This window comes from Pan troglodytes, chromosome 4 (genome assembly GCF_028858775.2).
Source record: "Pan troglodytes isolate AG18354 chromosome 4, NHGRI_mPanTro3-v2.0_pri, whole genome shotgun sequence".
NCBI lineage: Eukaryota > Metazoa > Chordata > Mammalia > Primates > Hominidae > Pan > Pan troglodytes.
In genome coordinates, this window is record NC_072402.2 from 48,680,121 (window position 1) to 48,697,293 (window position 17,173).

Consider the following 17,173-nt stretch of genomic DNA (forward strand, 5'->3'; position numbering starts at 1 on the left):
AACAATACATTCTCATTTATTTTCCCTAAGAATTTCATGTAAAGTAGTTTTTTTTGTTTGTTTTGTTTTTGAGATGGAGTTTTGCTCTTGTTGCCCAGGCTGGAGTGCAATGGCACGATCTCAGCTCACTGCAACCTCCACCTCCCGGGTTCAAGCGATTCTCCTGCCTCAGCCTCCGGAGTAGCTGGGATTACAGGCACCTGCCACCATGCCCAGCTAATTGTTTTGTATTTTTAGTAGAGACGGGGTTTCACCGTGTTGGCCAGGCTGTCATGTAAAGTTTTTAAAGATCAAAAGTAAACCCTAGATATAGTTGACAGAGTGATAACTTGAGAATTCCATTTGTTTGGTTGTATCCTACCTCAAAGTTGCCAATTTAATATTACTCAGTTAATAGTTTCCAAATAATAACAACCAATGCATATAGGAAACTACTTTAGAAAAGAACAAAAGAATAAAAAAGTAATTTATTCACCTTTATTTGGATGGATCTATGAGAATTATTGTTATGCAATAAAAAGCTATTCTAAAGTAGTTATTTTAATTAATTCTATCAAAAATTTACCTTTTAAAAAGTAATCAATCACATGATGAAACTTCTGTGAATAATGGAATTATGACCTGATACTCAAATGAGACAAATGTATATTTTGTTGTTTTAAAAAATTAATCTCAGGACAGACAGATCATCTGGAAAACAAAAAACCTTTATCTGGTAACTGGAAAAGTTAATATCCTATGAACAACCACTGTAAGAATTACAAATCAAAAGCATTAGACTAAATGAAACAATCCTAATTTTCAAAGTTTTAAATTTTAGAACCATCCTTAATTAGTATTACTAAACCAAACTGTTCATTGATGAACAATATCAGATTTAAAGAGGCTTTAATTAGAAGTGCATAGTTACACAGAGAATATTAGTAATGGAAAAATAATCTTGCCAGTTCAAGTATTACTTGTTTATCTTTCTAACCTCAGGATGAGCCTTATGTTTGAAGAAAATTGTGGGCCCTGATGAAAATTACTAAAAGAGGGGGAAAATAATTTAAGATACTTAACTCCCCAGTATTAAATATAAAAGCAGGAATATGAAACACCTTCATTTATGAAATGTCTAAATATAAATATACCATTATTTAACACACTATATTATAGTAAAAAGCTATGGAGATTTAGGCAGAACCATAGTATACAAATTCACTGTTTCTTCTCTCACGTTGCATAAGTCCTAACATTTGGTTTTAGTTATTCCACACCCAAATTACACACACATACACATTTGTAAACCTGTATTTTAAACTATGAAGCCTTATGGATGGATTCTGACATTTTTCTAGTAGCTTAATAGTCAATTTCTCCAATTTCCCAATAAAATTTTCATAGTGGCAATTTATGAAGAAAAGAAGAAATGTTGTAATCAAACACATTTTATATACATTTTGGGACACAAGTCAGGAAGGAAATCACTGACCTATAGAACTTTTGCATTCAAATGTAAAAGCACTCACTCTTGATTCTCTTTATTCAGATATCATCTTTAATATACATTATACATTTACAAATAACAATTGCTCTTCCATCCACATAGCTTTAAAAAATGCGACATAGTCAAGCACTCTAGTAATTACTCTAACAGGCATTTCTTTCAGATATTAACTTAAAATATATACAACTTATAAGAAACCTTACTTGGTTTTACAACAACTCTCTGGTAAAAAATGTCAGACAACTAGCTTTCTGCAGCACCAAAAAGATACAGTACTATGTAAGGCACCTCATTAGTGACTCATCTGTATGCTCCCATGATACCAGCACAGGAATCATGTGAGTCAAATTGACCACTTGCTCTCAAAACCAAAAAGCACCCTCCCCACCAAAGATACCTAAAATTCATCACCACACATTCTCTACCTCAAATGTAAAAGAAGTAGACTACAGAATAAGAGAACTGACAAAAAAAAGTCATCAATAGTCATACTTAGTATTACAAAATAAAGCTGGAATTTCCTAATGGAAATAAGTCTAGATGCTCTTTATTAGACTCCCAACCCCCTCAAAAACAGCATTATCACTAACTTTAACTGCTAGCTAATGTTAACTTACAAGTCCATGGATCAACCACAAATTAAAAACTCCTGCTCTTAATAATTACAATTAATACATATACATTGGCAATACAGATCTACAATCTCTTATCCAAACTCTTCAGGCCAGTAGATGTGTTTCAGAATTGAGAATTTTTCATTTTGGAAAATACTGCTGCAGGGAAGTATAATTTACAAATATTAACTCTGATGGGAAAACGATATAAATAAACACCAATATCAGCCTCACATCACAGTTCAGCGTAAGTCACATTTTATCAACCAAATGAATTAGGGAAAAAAGTTCATGCCCAGGGGTGAGGCTACAGTGCCAGAACACTTGCTTGTGCATAATTAAGGCCACTTGCCCTCTTCAGGTAGCCCTTTTAACTGGGAGCAAAGTGAAGACAGCAAAAAAAGAGAAAAGTTCAATTTTCAGGAATTTCTGAATTTCAGAATTACACAGAAGGAATTGTGGACCTAAAATTGGAATGTTTTAAGAAGGTTTTTAATCAAATGTTTAAAATTTTTCCCTTTTAATGGAAATTAAACACATATGGATAGGGAGGTTTAGGGAATTAAGACAGTCAGTGGTTGTCAAAAGAGTCATTTTGAAAATACATAACATTTTCGTTGTCAAAATGAATAGACTTGCCAAAGGCCAGTGATGGTTAATATCCTGTACCAACTTTCAAATGTCCTCCAGCCATGAAGCTGAAAAAAATTTTATAATTATCTAAGCCTAGAACCTAACTGTAAACATATAAAGACAAAGGGATGGAGTTTTTTTACACACTAGTTTAACAGATTGTAAATTAAGGGAAGATTAAACTTGCTTGAAATTTCCCCAAGTGTTGTCTCTCCACTTCAAAAAATCTTGTCAAGGATAGCAATGCCTCTCTTAATTATAATTTGGTTGTCAATCTGCATGAGTAGCAGTTGCATTCATGAACAGCCTACATCCAAGGGCAAAAGCATCTAATCAGTGATTCTTAACTCTGGCGGCACATGAGAATCATCTATGCCCAGGCCAACACCCTTAACCAATTAAATTAGAATCTCTAGAAGGTAGGACATAGGCATCAGTATTTTCGCTCTGTTTCATTGTTTGTTTTTGAGGTAAAGTTTATGTATAGCGAAATGCAGAGGTCTTAGGTGTACAACTCTCATGGAGTAATAAACACCCCAATCAAGATACAGGACATTTCCACTACTCAGAAAGTACCCTCCTGCCCCACATCCAGTCAATGCCCCTACCAAGCAATCACTCCTCATATTTCTAATGCTATAGCCTCATTTCTGAACTTCATGTAAACATAATCCATCATACAGTGTGTACTCTTCTGTATCTGACTTCTTTTCACTAAACACAATGTTTCAGAGATTCATTCATATACATTTCATCATGAAAAAAGTAGTTCATTCTTTTTGACTGCAGAGTAGTATTCCAGCATATGAATATACTGCAATTTGTTTATCTGTTCTTTCTGCTGACCAACAGCAGAGCTGTTTTAATTTGTGGACTATTAAAGCTGTTATAAATCTCCCTATACATTTTGGGGACATGTTTTCACCTCTCTCGGGCAAATACCTAGGAGTGGAACTGATGTAGCTGTATGTTTAATTTTAAAAGAAACAGGTATCAACACTTTTTGAAGGTTCCGGTTAACTCCAACGCAAAGCCTTAACAATATTTTCTAATGAGGTCATGGCAAAGTATTCTAACATTTTTGTGTGTCACGTGTTCTTTGTTCCAGTCAAGAAAAAATCATGTTGCTTTTTCTTCTTTTAAATTATTTGTATGGGTTGGAAGATTATACTACCTATGAATTTCACTTGAAACAGAAAAAAAGGGGCATTTAAATATATATGCTATATAAAAGGGGGCACACAGTCATAAGTGTCATACGATTTGAGAACCAGATGAATTTGACTGAACCTGTCATCAGAAAAATAAAAATTTATGTGTAATTCCAATGTTGTATTCAATTTGTATTTGAGAACTATGAAGTCCATCCTCAGAATACTTACAAGTCCATGGACCAACCCCAAACGAAAATCTCCTGCTCTTACATTAAATTGTATGAGTCTTGACTTCACTTTGTGTAAGATGACCAAAGCTAGAAATCATAAAATATATTAAACTACATAAAACATATGACAAAGGACACTATCAACTGTTTTTAAAAGTTATGAAATTAAAGAATCTAAATATTAATACTTCTTCCAAATCAATAAGATGGCCTCCATAGAAAAATGAAAAAAGGGCAATAAACACATGACTCCTGAAATGAAATAAAACCGGCCAAAATATTTAAGATGCTCACCTCATTAGATGAATTTTTAAGTGATCAAATTACCATTATTTCCATCAGATTGGCAATTAAAAAAAAAACTGGTAACACCACATGTTAGCTAGCATTATATAGACACATCTATTATCGCATTCTTAGTGGAAGCATATAATAGTATAAATGTCCTTGATGACAATTTGACAACACGTATAAATAAAGTTAATGTGTATACGCAATGTCTACTTTTAAAAATTTATCCTTAGAAAAAGTACAGATGCTCCTTGTCTTATAATGGGGGTTACATGCCGATGAAATATTTTCCACTTATGATAGGTTTAAGTAAAAAATGCATTTAATACACGTAACCTATCAAACATCATAGCTTACTCTAGACTACTTTAAGCATGCTCAGAACACTTACATTACCCTGCAGTTGGGGAGAATCACCCAACACAAAGCCTATTTTATAAGAAAGTGTTGAACACATCATGTACTCTACCAAAAACTGTATTGAAAGTGAAAAACTGAATGGTTGTATTGGTACTCAAAGTAGGATTTCTATTGAACATGTATTGCTTCACACCATCATAAAGTAAAAAAAATCCTACATTTCCCTCCCCCTCCCCCTCCCTCACGGTCTCCCTCTCCCTCTCCCTCTCCCCACGGTCTCCCTCTCCCTCTCTTTCCACGGTCTCCCTCTGATGCCCAGCCAAAGCTGGACTGTACTGCTGCCATTTCTGCTCACTGCAACCTCCCTGCCTGATTCTCCTGCCTCAGCCTGCCCAGTGCCTGCGATTGCAGGCGCGCACCGCCACGCCTGACTGGTTTTCGTATTTTTTTGGTGAAGACGGGGTTTCGCCGTGTTGGCCGGGCTGGTCTCCAGCTCCTAACCGCGAGTGATCTGCCAGCCTCGGCCTCCCGAGGTGCCGGGATTGCAGATGGAGTCCTCGTTCACTCAGTGCTCAATGTTGCCCAGGCTGGAGTGCAGTGGCGTGATCTCGGCTCGCTACAACCTCCACCTCCCAGCTGCCTGCCTTGGCCTCCCAAAGTGCCGAGATTGCAGCCTCTGCCCGGCCGCCACCCCGTCTGGGAAGTGAGGAGCGTCTCTGCCTGGCCGCCCATCGTCGGGGATGTGAGGAGCCCCTCTGCCCGGCTGCCCAGTCTGGGAAGTGAGGAGCGCCTCTTCCCGGCCGCCATCCCATCTAGGAAGTGAGGAGCGTCTCTGCCCTGCCGCCCATCGTCTGAGATGTGGGGAGCGCCTCTGCCCCGCCGCCCCGTCTGGGATGTGAGGAGCGCCTCTGCCCGGCCGCGACCCTGTCTGGGAGGTGAGGAGCCCCTCCGCCCAGCAGCCGCCCCGTCTGAGAAGTGAGGAGCCTCTCTGCCCGGCAGCCGCCCCGTCTGAGAAGTGAGGAGCGCCTCTGCCCGGCAGCCGCCCCGTCTGAGAAGTGAGGAGCCCCTCCGCCCGGCAGCCGCCCCGTCCGGGAGGTGGGGGGCAGCCCCCGCCCGGCCAGCCGCCCCGTCCGGGAGGTGGGGGGCGCCTCTGCCCTGCCGCCCCTTCTGGGAAGTGAGGAGCCCCTCTGCCCGGCCTCCACCCCATCTCAGAGGTGTACCCAACAGCTCATTGAGAACGGGCCATGATGACGATGGCGGTTTTGTTGAATAGAAAAGGGGGAAATGTGGGGAAAGGATAGAGAAATCAGATTGTTGCTGTGTCTGTGTGGAAAGAAGTAGACATGGGAGACTCCATTTTGTTCTGTACTAAGAAAAATTCTTCTGCCTTGGGATGCTGTTGATCTATGACCTTACTCCCAACCCGGTGCTCTCTGAAACGTGCTGTGTCCACTCAGGGTTAAATGGATTAAGGGCGGTGCAAGATGTGCTTTGTTAAACAGATGCTTGAAGGCAGCATGCTCGTTAAGAGTCATCACCACTCCCTAATCCCAAGTACCCAGGGATACAAACACTGCGGAAGGCCCCAGGGTCCTCTGCCTAGGAAAACCAGAGACCTTTGTTCACTTGTTTGTCTGCTGACCTTCCCTCCACTGTTGTCCTGTGACCCTGCCAAATCCCCCCTCTGCAAGAAACACCCAAGAATGATCAATAAAAAAAATAAAATAAAATAAAATAAAAATAAAAATAAAAAATCCTACATTGAACCATCCTAAATTGGGGACGATCTGTACTAAAAAATACACCTAGACATATGTACCACAGTTTCACAAAAAGGGTTAAATTATAATAGCAAAAAATAATGGGAGAGGGTGCTCAATAAATATACCTTAGTAGTGACTGGTTAAATATATTCTGACTCATGCAAACAACTACATTCTAAGCCGCTTGTAATATTATTACCATACACAAATAGCAGCATGGTTATACTACCTTAAAGAAAGCCAGGTGTGGTGGCTCACACCTGTAATCCCAGCACTTTTCAAAATCCCCGTTTTGGGTGTATTGTGGAGATCACTGGTGATACAACAATGTCATCTTCAAGTGGAATTATTAAAGTGTTCACCAGAAATCCAACTCCAGCTATGTTGTGCTTCAGGGTGAAAAAATATCGGCAGACTAGAGCAGATTCTTCCAAATGCACAACTTGTGTTCAGGTTTATATACTTTTTGTTTTGAAGGTTGAAATTTCTTTTTAAGAAATTTTTTCCTGCCAGGAGCAGTGGCTCACACCTGTAATCCCAACACTTTGGGAGTCTGAGGCAGGTGGACTGCTTGAGCCTAGGAGTTCGAAACCAGCTAGGCAACATGGCAAAACACCATCTGTACCAAAAAAAAAAAAAAGTAAAAAAATTAGCTGGGCGTGTGTGGTGGCGCGTGTCTGTAGTCCCAGGCTGAGGTGGGTGAATCGCTTGAGCCTGAGAGGCAAAGGTTGCAGTGAGCCGAGATCACACCGCCACTGCACTCCAGCTTGGTGACAGAGCGAGACTCCATCTCAAAAAAAAAAAAAAAAAAATCACCTGAAAGAATGCTGTATGATTATTAATCATCCCAGTTCAGTGAAAAGATAAGTAAATGAATGCATGCATGCATGCTATATGGGCATTTAAAAAACATCACCACTACCACCACACACCCACACCCCGAAGGGCCTTCAGTTTCTAATCCCCAACTACCACCAGATTCAATAATGCAGTAGACACTCTACCACAGAGAGCATTCCTAATATCTAACAACAGCCACATTCTAACATAACATTGGACAAATGTGAACTCTTCTTGCTATACAGTGGTCTCCCCTTATTAGGGGTGAATACATTTCCAGATCCCTCAGAATATACCTGAAACCACAGATAGTGTGGAACTCTATACACACCATGTATTGTTGCTCTAATAACTGAGACAGCTACTACTAAGTGACTAATGGGCGGGTATCATATATAGATATGCTAAACAAAGGGATAATTCATATCTTGCCCTGGATGGTGCATGATGGCACAAGATTTCATCACTACTCAGAACAGCATGCAATTTCAAACTTACAAATTATTTCTGGAATTTTCCATTTAATATTTTTGGACTGTAGTTGACTGTGGGTAACTGAAATTGCAGAAGGCAAAGCCTTGTGTAAGGGAAAACCGTTGTAGTTGTCACTGAATTCTAACAACTTACTGACCTGAAGTTACCTCTTGTCCGACAGCCAAAATCACCTGGGATATGAGAAAATTTTCTCAAAGAAACACATATATCAATCTATATTCTGATGTTTGTTTGTTTGTTTGTTGAGATGGAGTCTGTCACCCATGCTGGAGTGCAGTGGCACAATCTTGGCTCACTACAACCTCTGCCTCCCAGGTTCAAGCGATTCTCCTGCCTCAGCCTCCCAAGTGGCTGGGATTATAGGCACCCGCCACCGTGCCCAGCTAATTTTTCTATTTTTAGTAAAGATGGGGTTTCACCATGTTGGCCAGGCTGGTCTTGAACTCCTGACCTCAAGTGATCCGCACACCTTGGCCTCCCAAAGTGCTGGGATTACAGGCATGAGCCACCATCCCCGGCCCCTCAGAGTTGATTTTCTTTTCAAGAAGCAGATTACAGCAATTGAGAAGCAATGCCAAAAGCTAAAAAAATTCAGTGTTTCTAATTCAGCACATACTTTGTAGACACAAAAATTCCTAAATATTCTTGTTGGCCCCCCTATTTGCTAGCACAATTTTCTTTAGAAAAAAATGGTTGGCATTTTTTAAAAATCCGAACCACTTTAAGACTTTTTTTAACATAAAAGTTGTCCTAAGAATCTATGGTGCACTTTTTGTTTTGTTTTTCTTGTTTTGTTTTTATAAGACGGAATCTTGCTCTGCTACCCAGGCTGGAGTGCAAGTGGGGCAATTTCAGCTCACTGCAACCTCCGCCTCCCGAGTTCAAGCGATTCTACTACCTCAGCCTCCTGAGTAGCTGGGATTACATGCGCCCACCACCATACCCGGCTAATTACTGTATTTTTAGTAGAGACGGAGCTTCACCATGTTGCCCAGGCTGGTCTCAAACTCCTGACCTCAAGTGATCCCCCACCTCGGCCTCCCAAAGTGCTGAGATTACAGGCGTGAGCCACCGCACCTGGCCTACAATGCATTTTTTTTTTCAGTTCTGAAAAACCTCATTCTTTGAGCAAAGATATTCCTGCTAAAATTGTTTCACACTCAATTTTTAAACTTTTGTGGGACATGCCAACCTCAATAAATAATCACATTTGTAGTATATTTATCAAGATAAGTGCTATATATTCATAAAAGCAAATTAACAAAAAAGAAACAGCATGAAGTAGTATTTACAGCACTATGAAACAAATCAAACTAAAATGTTACAATGTTTATCATTTTCATTAAACTGAATCCTCAAATTTGATGTACTCAGGTCCATATGTAACCAAAACTGGACTGGCAAGATTGTCTTACATGGAACAAAGGGCTCCCTCACTTTCTAATACAGTATAGTACTCTCATCTGTTACTCTCATCTCTTGCACAACATACTTTCCCAAGAGTCAATGCATAGACTAAAAAGACTAATTTTCACCAATTCCTACGTGTTTTTCAAGCACAGGACACAACCTCTGAAACCGGAGTTGCAGCTCAGCTCTTTTTTCCTTCTCCTCTCCCCCACAGATTATTTTCAAAATGTATTACTCTCGAGAACAATCTGGGGGTGAGAGGAGAACAATCTAGGTGGGGGGTAAATTATATGCGCTTTTAATATATCGTCTCAATCAAAGACAAGCTGATTCCCTCCACACATCATTATTACCCAACTGTCAGTCAGCAAACTAAACCCAACTTGCAGCTGATGTGTTCTTTGGTCACCACAGTTTTAAAAGGGGTAGCGGGTAGGGGAGTAGAGAGTGTAGGGGAGTAACGAGTGTAGGGAAACCAACATTCTGAAATCAGTAAGTTTTACATTTTAAAAAAGAATCCAGGTCTATAATGTTTGGGGAAGGGGGGTCTAATTTCATGCATAGGCACAAAAGAATGTCGAAATTAATGTTCTACAATCCCCCACAGCCTAAACATTCCTAGCTTATATGCAATATGAGATGTGTTGGCTTATGAATGTGCCACCTCTGCTTTATATCAAAGGACTGACAACCAAAAACTATTCCCAGATAATCCATGTCTTAATATCAGTAAGCTTCTAGTTTCAAAACAACAAAGAAAAAATTCACTTGGGTGGGTTAAGTAGAACTATCAAGAAAAACTTAGCAAATAATTGATACCAAATCTCCCCACAGTGTTTGTATTACATTTTTTTTTAAAGCATAATAAATCCCAGTTGAATTTTCCCAAGGTAGAGTATTGTGACTTGGACGACCACAGTAGTTTTCACGAAACAGAAATGTAGCAACATGGATCCCTTAGACCTAAACAACAGTAGCTCAAGCCCTGGATTCCTTGAGTTAGGGGGTACCACTCCAGCTATACAACCCTCCCCACAAAGCAAGGAGTCTATTGCGCCAAGAGGACTTGTCTAACTGGAGCACGTTTTCTCCCCTAATGCTACATCATTCTATGGGTATGCAGAACCTAAAATATCTGCCCAAACAGCCCTCAACAAGCTTCCAAAGCCTCTTTCACCAGATCAGTACTCCAGAAGGAAAACTATACCAACTAGACTGTGTATCCTTAGGCTTGAAGGGTACCAAGAGTCAACTGTATGCAGAGGACGTGAACAGAGTTGAACATGTTGCTTGGGATGTCTATACAGGTCTGCCCAAATACTCTTAATTGTAGTAACGAGCAGTGGAGAAAGCAGAAGCAGAGAGGGCTGTGGACCAGAAGCCAGATGGTAACTTTGTACCACCACAGTCTGATACGAGAAACTCCAACAAGTCTGAAAATACTAAATTCTAACCTGGCCTCCCAGGGTCTTATTATGGTATACTTACGAAGGAAGGAGGACGAAACTTTTTTTTGGCAAGTTCTTTTTTAAGATTGATTTATAACTTTTAAATTAGACGTACGGTATGTGACACTCCATTTGTACTCTTGTTCCTAGACCCACAAAAGTTAAGCACAAGCATGTCTGAAAGGCTTATTTCTCCAAATCACCTCAATCTAAATAAAGCATTTGGATAAGATCCTTTAAGCTAATAGTATTCACTAAATTGTAAACCACAAGTTCTATGAGTTTCAAATTAAGACAAATTAATATACAAGGTATCTGTAAAGTCAAGAAGCATAAAAAATTTTAAAGTATGCTAGCTACATATTCATATAATATGCTCATTATGTTTTTACTCTATTTCCATATACCTTTTCAGGGAAAGTATCTCAAAGTTTAAACAGTAAGTCCAATTGTTAATCTAGAAAAAAAAAAAGTATAACAAATACACAAGCCAGGAGCAGGGGCGCCAACCCATGGTCTCATTATAATCACAGCTACTTGGCAGGCTGAGATGGTAAGATCACTTGGGGCCAGGAGTTTGAGGCTGCAATGCACCATGATCATGCCTATGAATAGCCACTGAACTTGTGCCTGGGAAGCACAATGAGAGCCCATCTCTTTAAAAAATAAAAATAAAAATTTTAGAAGTATAATACAGTATTTAACCTGTTATTCCAGACTTTGTGGACTCTCTGTAGTATATCTATGGTGCTTTTTCCCCCAGATTAATAGAATATACTGCTTCGAATTCAGCACCAGTGAAGGGGTCTGAAAGTTGGGGGGGGAAAAAAAGCTAATGATTCTTTATGTGAAAATATAACAGATATAAAAATAAGAGTATCCTGTGTTTTCTGACTTTTCAGGTATACCGTTCAATTATACTTAGGGCCATCTGTCTGGCAGTCATCCCACAGAACATGAGTCCTAATGTCTGAATTGTATTTACATTCTATTGGGAAAATCACACAAGCAGAAGATCTATAAATGCAGATTCAAACTTGCAAAGTAAATCCACAATGACATGTTGTCCAAAACTTGCGACAGTTCCAAGAGAAAGACAGGAAAATTAACATCATAAGGCACTTAACAGCATACATGTGTCAAACACAAATGAATCAGTCATGATACAACCTCCAATTAAATTTCAGCAAAACATCATTTGTTATATGAATTTGGTATTAATGAAAATTTAAATAAATGTTATAGTTTATATACAATTAACTTGTGCTGTTATAACTGTAACCACAGTCTAAAAACAAGGACTTTATACATAGCTTTACGAATGGAGATATTTAAGTACCACTATTTTGAAAATTCAACATTGAGGTGGTATTCCTTGATTTTTTGTTTTTCATTTAATTGAGCTCAAAAGTTTACAAAAATTATAAAAGTTTAGGAAACACTGCTCTAAAATAGTTATGGTGACTAAGCCTACTGAATTACTACTCACTGCAAGGGTCTCTGCAGAGGACCTAAAAATACACACCATTTCCCACTTCAAAATTACAGAAGTTATTTAACTGAACGTATCAAGGCCTCACGACAGATTTCTCATTCAGCTTAAATTCTTTATCTTAATATTATTTTTTCATTCACATAATACTTATTGAGCACTTATTATGTGCCAGATACTGCTCAAGGTAGTGAGGTAGAGAACAAAGCTAAAATTCCTGCCCTCATGAAACTTATTTCTAATGCAAGAGAGAGAAACACAATAGTCTAAGTAGTCTAAATACTAAACAAGGTAAACTGCCAGAGAGGGAAAAAGATGTGAAAAATACTTAAGAGGCCAGCAGTCTTTAGAATTAGCATCCCCTCATCATACCAATTTTATGTTCACTTGAAAAATTCACTAATGGGGTTAAACTGAGGGCTTCCACCGGCGTGTCACCAGCATTTAGTCTCTATATAGAATCCAGCTACAGTCCAGCACACACTTGACTGGTGATCAGTACCTTCACAAAATCTACCTTCTAATGTAACAGCACAGCAAGAATTGAGATCCAGAACAATCTTATAGATCAAATGAATTTCAAAAGTGTAAAGTGACTGTATTTGATTGCCCCTTTTTACTATTCTTTACTGGCTTAAGTTTTTACATGAACTAGATACAAGCCCTCTTACTATGCCATATTCTCTTTCATATGCCAATGACATACCCCTTAAAAGACAACTGATCCTACAGGAAAAAAAAAAAAATACATATGAATGCTAAAATTACTAGTCAAACCTTTAAGGAGAAATAGTATCAAAGTATCTCCCCGAAAATATCTATGTGGTGGTTTAAACATGCCTGCAAATTATTTGGTACTTCTCTCTCAAGAAGGCAGAGCTTAGCTCCCCTCACCCTAAGGGTGAGCTGGGCTTCTAACAGATCCATGATGGAAAAGTAAAAATAGTAACTTTACAGTGGAGAAACCTGGCAGACACCACCTTACCCAAGTGATCAAAGTTCAAATCACTGGTAATAAATGATGTTAATATCATACCCTTTTCTTGATATGGTAAGAAGAGCACTTCCCTTGCGTGATATTCTTTCTAAATATCCACAATCTAACATAATCATGAAAAAAATCAGAAAAACCCAAACTTAGAAACATTCTACAAAATATCCAACCAGTACTCTTCAAAAATCAAAGTCATGAAAAACAAGAAAAGACTGAGAAATTGTCAGATTGGAGGAAACTAAAGACCTGAGGCCGGGCGTGGTGGCTCACGCCTGTAATCCCAGCACTTTGGGAGGCCAAGGCAGGGGGATCACGAGGTCAGGAGATCAAGACCATCCTGGCTAACACGGTGAAATCCCGTCTCTACTAAACATACAAAAAATTAGCTGGGCATGGTGGCACACGCCTGTAGTCCCAGCTACTCAAGAGGCCGAGGCAGGAGAATCCCTTGAACCTGGGAGGCGGAGGCTGCAGTGAGCAGAGATCACACCACTGCACTCCAGCCTGGGCGACAGAGCGAAACTCCATCTCAGGGGAGCGGGGAAATACCTGAAAATTGGGCTGGGCAGATATTTTAGGTTCCTGCATACTTTAGTGGCTCACGCCTGTAATCCCAACACCTTGGGAGACCTAGGCAGGAGGATCATTTGAGGCCAGGAATTTGAGACCAGCCTGAGCAAGGTAGCAAAACTGTCTCCACAAAAATGAAAATTTAAAAAATAAAAGACATAAAACTAAATACAACATGGTCTCTTACACTGGATCCCAAAATAGCAAGAGGACATTTGTGGAAAACTTGATGAAATTCAATTAAACTCTGTAGTTTAATTAATAGTATTTTATCAAGGTTAATTTCTTAGTTTTGATAAATGTACCATGTCTATATAAGATGTTGATACATAAGAATCCTCTGGACTATTTAGCAGTTCTTCTAGAAATATATAATTACTTCAAAATAAAGTTTTTCTAAACAACAACTAATCCAGGTATTTAACTTATTGTGAAAAAGGAATGGCTGAACATTAGCTGGAGGAATTACGTCTGACAGCAGCACTCATATCCCAACATTCAACCATTTAGTGTTAACACTTCACCTCCTTCAATTACCAGAAAGTGGGGTTTTTTGCTTGTTTTTTAGCTAGTACAGTCAAACAAAGTGAGACACTACCCTGCCCGAAATTAAATATTTCCTGGGACTGGGACTCAGTATTTTTTTTATAGCACAGATGTGACTGGTAACTATTAGAAAGTCTGAAAATCTCCTCATATTCTTTAGTATTTTCAGGGGTCTTCAAAGCACTTGCATCAAGTGCCAGGAGTAGATCTATACCTGACTCCTGAATAAACTATAAACTTTATAATAATATCAAGTAGCCCTTGTGGAGAAGGGACTTCTATGTAAATATAAATATTTCTCAACTTTCTTAATATGATACTAAACATACCATTTCCTCAACTGATTTTGCATCAAGAAGCAAAACATGGCCAGGCACGGTGGCTCAAACCTGTAATCCTAGAACTCTGGGAGGCCAAGGCGGATGGATCACCTGAGGTCAGGAGTTTGAGACCAGCCTGGCCAACATGGTGAAACCCCGTCTCTACCAAAAACACAAAAATTAGCTGGACATGGTGGAAAATGCCTCTAATCACAGCTACCTGAGAGGCCGAGGCAAGAGAATCGCCTGAACCTGTGAGGTGGAGGTTGCAGCGAGCTGAAATTGGGCCACTGCACTCCAACGTCAGTGACAGAGGGAGACTCTGTCTCCAAAAAAAAAAAAAAAAAAAGCAAAACAGAACTCCAGTATGTCATCCTTTCATTAGGAAATAAAGTCCTGAAATTGTCTGTTACTCACATAGCAAAAATCAAAATTAGAATAATGATGTTTAGAGGGATGTAAGCAATACTGTTTCCATAAATGGCTATGTCTATGTTATCTTTAGGTCAAGTTAGAAACAAAAAAACCTATCATTGTAAACTACATTAGCCTACCCTCACATATAATTTATCTTCCCTGAGCATTTTGTATATTTTACCCTTCTCTTTTTATTATTTAAATAGAAAAAAAACCAGCTGGATGCAGTCGCTCACACCTTTAAAGCCCAGCACTTTGGGATGCTGCAGCAGGAGAATCATTTGAGCTCAAGAGTTCGAGACCAGCCTGGGCAATACAGTGAGACCTTATCTCTACTTAAAAAAAAAAAAAATTAGCCAGTCATTGTAGCCCGCACTTGTAGTCCCAGCTACTTGGGAGGCTGAGGCAGGAAGATTGCTTGAGCCTGGGATACCCAGGCTGCAGTGATCAACCCACTGCACTCCAGCCTGGGACACAGAGCAACATCCTGGGACACAGAGCAACATCCTGTCTCAAAAAAAACAAAAACAAACAAACAAAAAACTCATGAAAAAGATCTTGACAGCTATAGAATACGTGCTGTAAAATCGTTCTCAACAACACTGTCCATTCATTATTCAATAGCTCTTACATAAACAATGTGCACATTAGAAATTATTTAAGTTTTTTTTTTTTTTGAAATGCAGTTTCACTCTTGTTGCCCAGGCTGGAGTGGAATGGCGGCATTATCACGGCTCACTGCAACCTCCGCCTCCGAGGTTCAAGTGATTCTCCTGCCTCAGCCTCCTGAGTAGCTGGGATTACAGGCACCTGCCACCATGCCTGGCTAATTTTTGTATTTTTAGTAGAGACGGGGTTTTGTCATGTTGGCCAGGTTGGTTTCAAACTCCTGACCTCATGTGATCTGCCTGCCTCGGCCTCCCAAAGTGCTGGGATTACAGGTGTGAGCCACCACATCCAGCTTATTTAAGATTCAATGCAAGAAAAAATTTGTCTCTTCTGGAGAATTCGTGACATATTTCTTCATTTAGGGTAATGAAAACTCTGGCTCCCAGGAAGCTTAGCTAAATTTGATGTTTTATCACAGCAATTATGTTAAATTACTTAAAAGTAATGTATTTCTTCACTTCTTTCCTTGGATCTGATTTTCTACTTCTATTAACTATGTATTGACATCCTATTAAGTGTCACCTCAAATCTCATCTGTAAGGAGAAATGTTAAAAATAATAATCAATGAAGCTGAACATACAGGGATCCTATTTTAAATGATTCTACTGAAAATACAAAAATTATCCTGGCGTGGTGGCATGTGCCTGTAGTCCCAGCTACTCAGGAGACGGAGGCAGGAGAATCTCTTGAACCAGGAAGGTGGAGGTTGCAGTGAGCCAAGATGGCACCACTGCACTCCAGCCTGGATGACAGAGGCTCCATCTCAAAAAAAATGGATCACAGACGGAAATGCAAAACTATAAAACTTTCAGAAAAATGCATAAGGGAAATTTTTCAGGATACAAAAATAGCCAAAAAGTACTGGACTTCACAACAGAAGCACAATCCATAAAAGAATAATAAATGGGATTTCATCAAAATTAAAAGCTTTTGTTCTGCAAAAGATGCTGTTAGAATTAAAAGATAAGGTATGGAATGGGAGAAAATACCTGCAAACTATATATCCAAAAAAGGATCCATATAAAGAACTCTCAAAATTCAATACTTACAAAAAAAAAAAATCCAGTTAGAAAATGGGCAACAGATTTGAAGAGAATATACAGACGTTGAATAGCACAGTTAAAGATGTTCCACATATTAGCCATTAGGAAAAGGCTAACATGAAATACCATGATGAGATATACTCCTTATCTATAAGAATAGTTTTTAAAATAGTAAAAAAAAAAAAAAAAAGTAACAACCAATTGCTGGCTAGGATGTGGAAAAACTAGATCTCTCATACACTGCTGGTGGGAATGCAAAATAGTACAACCACTATGGAAAACACTCTTTGGCAGTTTGTATCCGATACACCGCAGCAATCATACTCTTATACTTTTATACCAGTGAAAACTGGGATGTTCACAGAAAAACCTCTACATGAATATTCACAGCAGG

General features: G+C 39.1%; 1 protein-coding gene and 1 non-coding gene across 17 annotated transcripts in view; one reads left to right on the top strand and one right to left on the bottom strand.

Annotated features, from left to right (window-relative positions):
• The window catches only part of ERBIN (erbb2 interacting protein), a 151,270-nt gene that overhangs the window by 115,148 nt on the left and 18,949 nt on the right, over positions 1–17,173 (bottom strand). The gene's annotated exons all lie outside the window — the stretch shown is intronic.
• Positions 2,356–2,492, top strand: LOC112207317 (small nucleolar RNA SNORA76). The gene has a single exon (XR_002941748.1). It is a non-coding gene; the product is annotated as a small nucleolar RNA SNORA76 (small nucleolar RNA).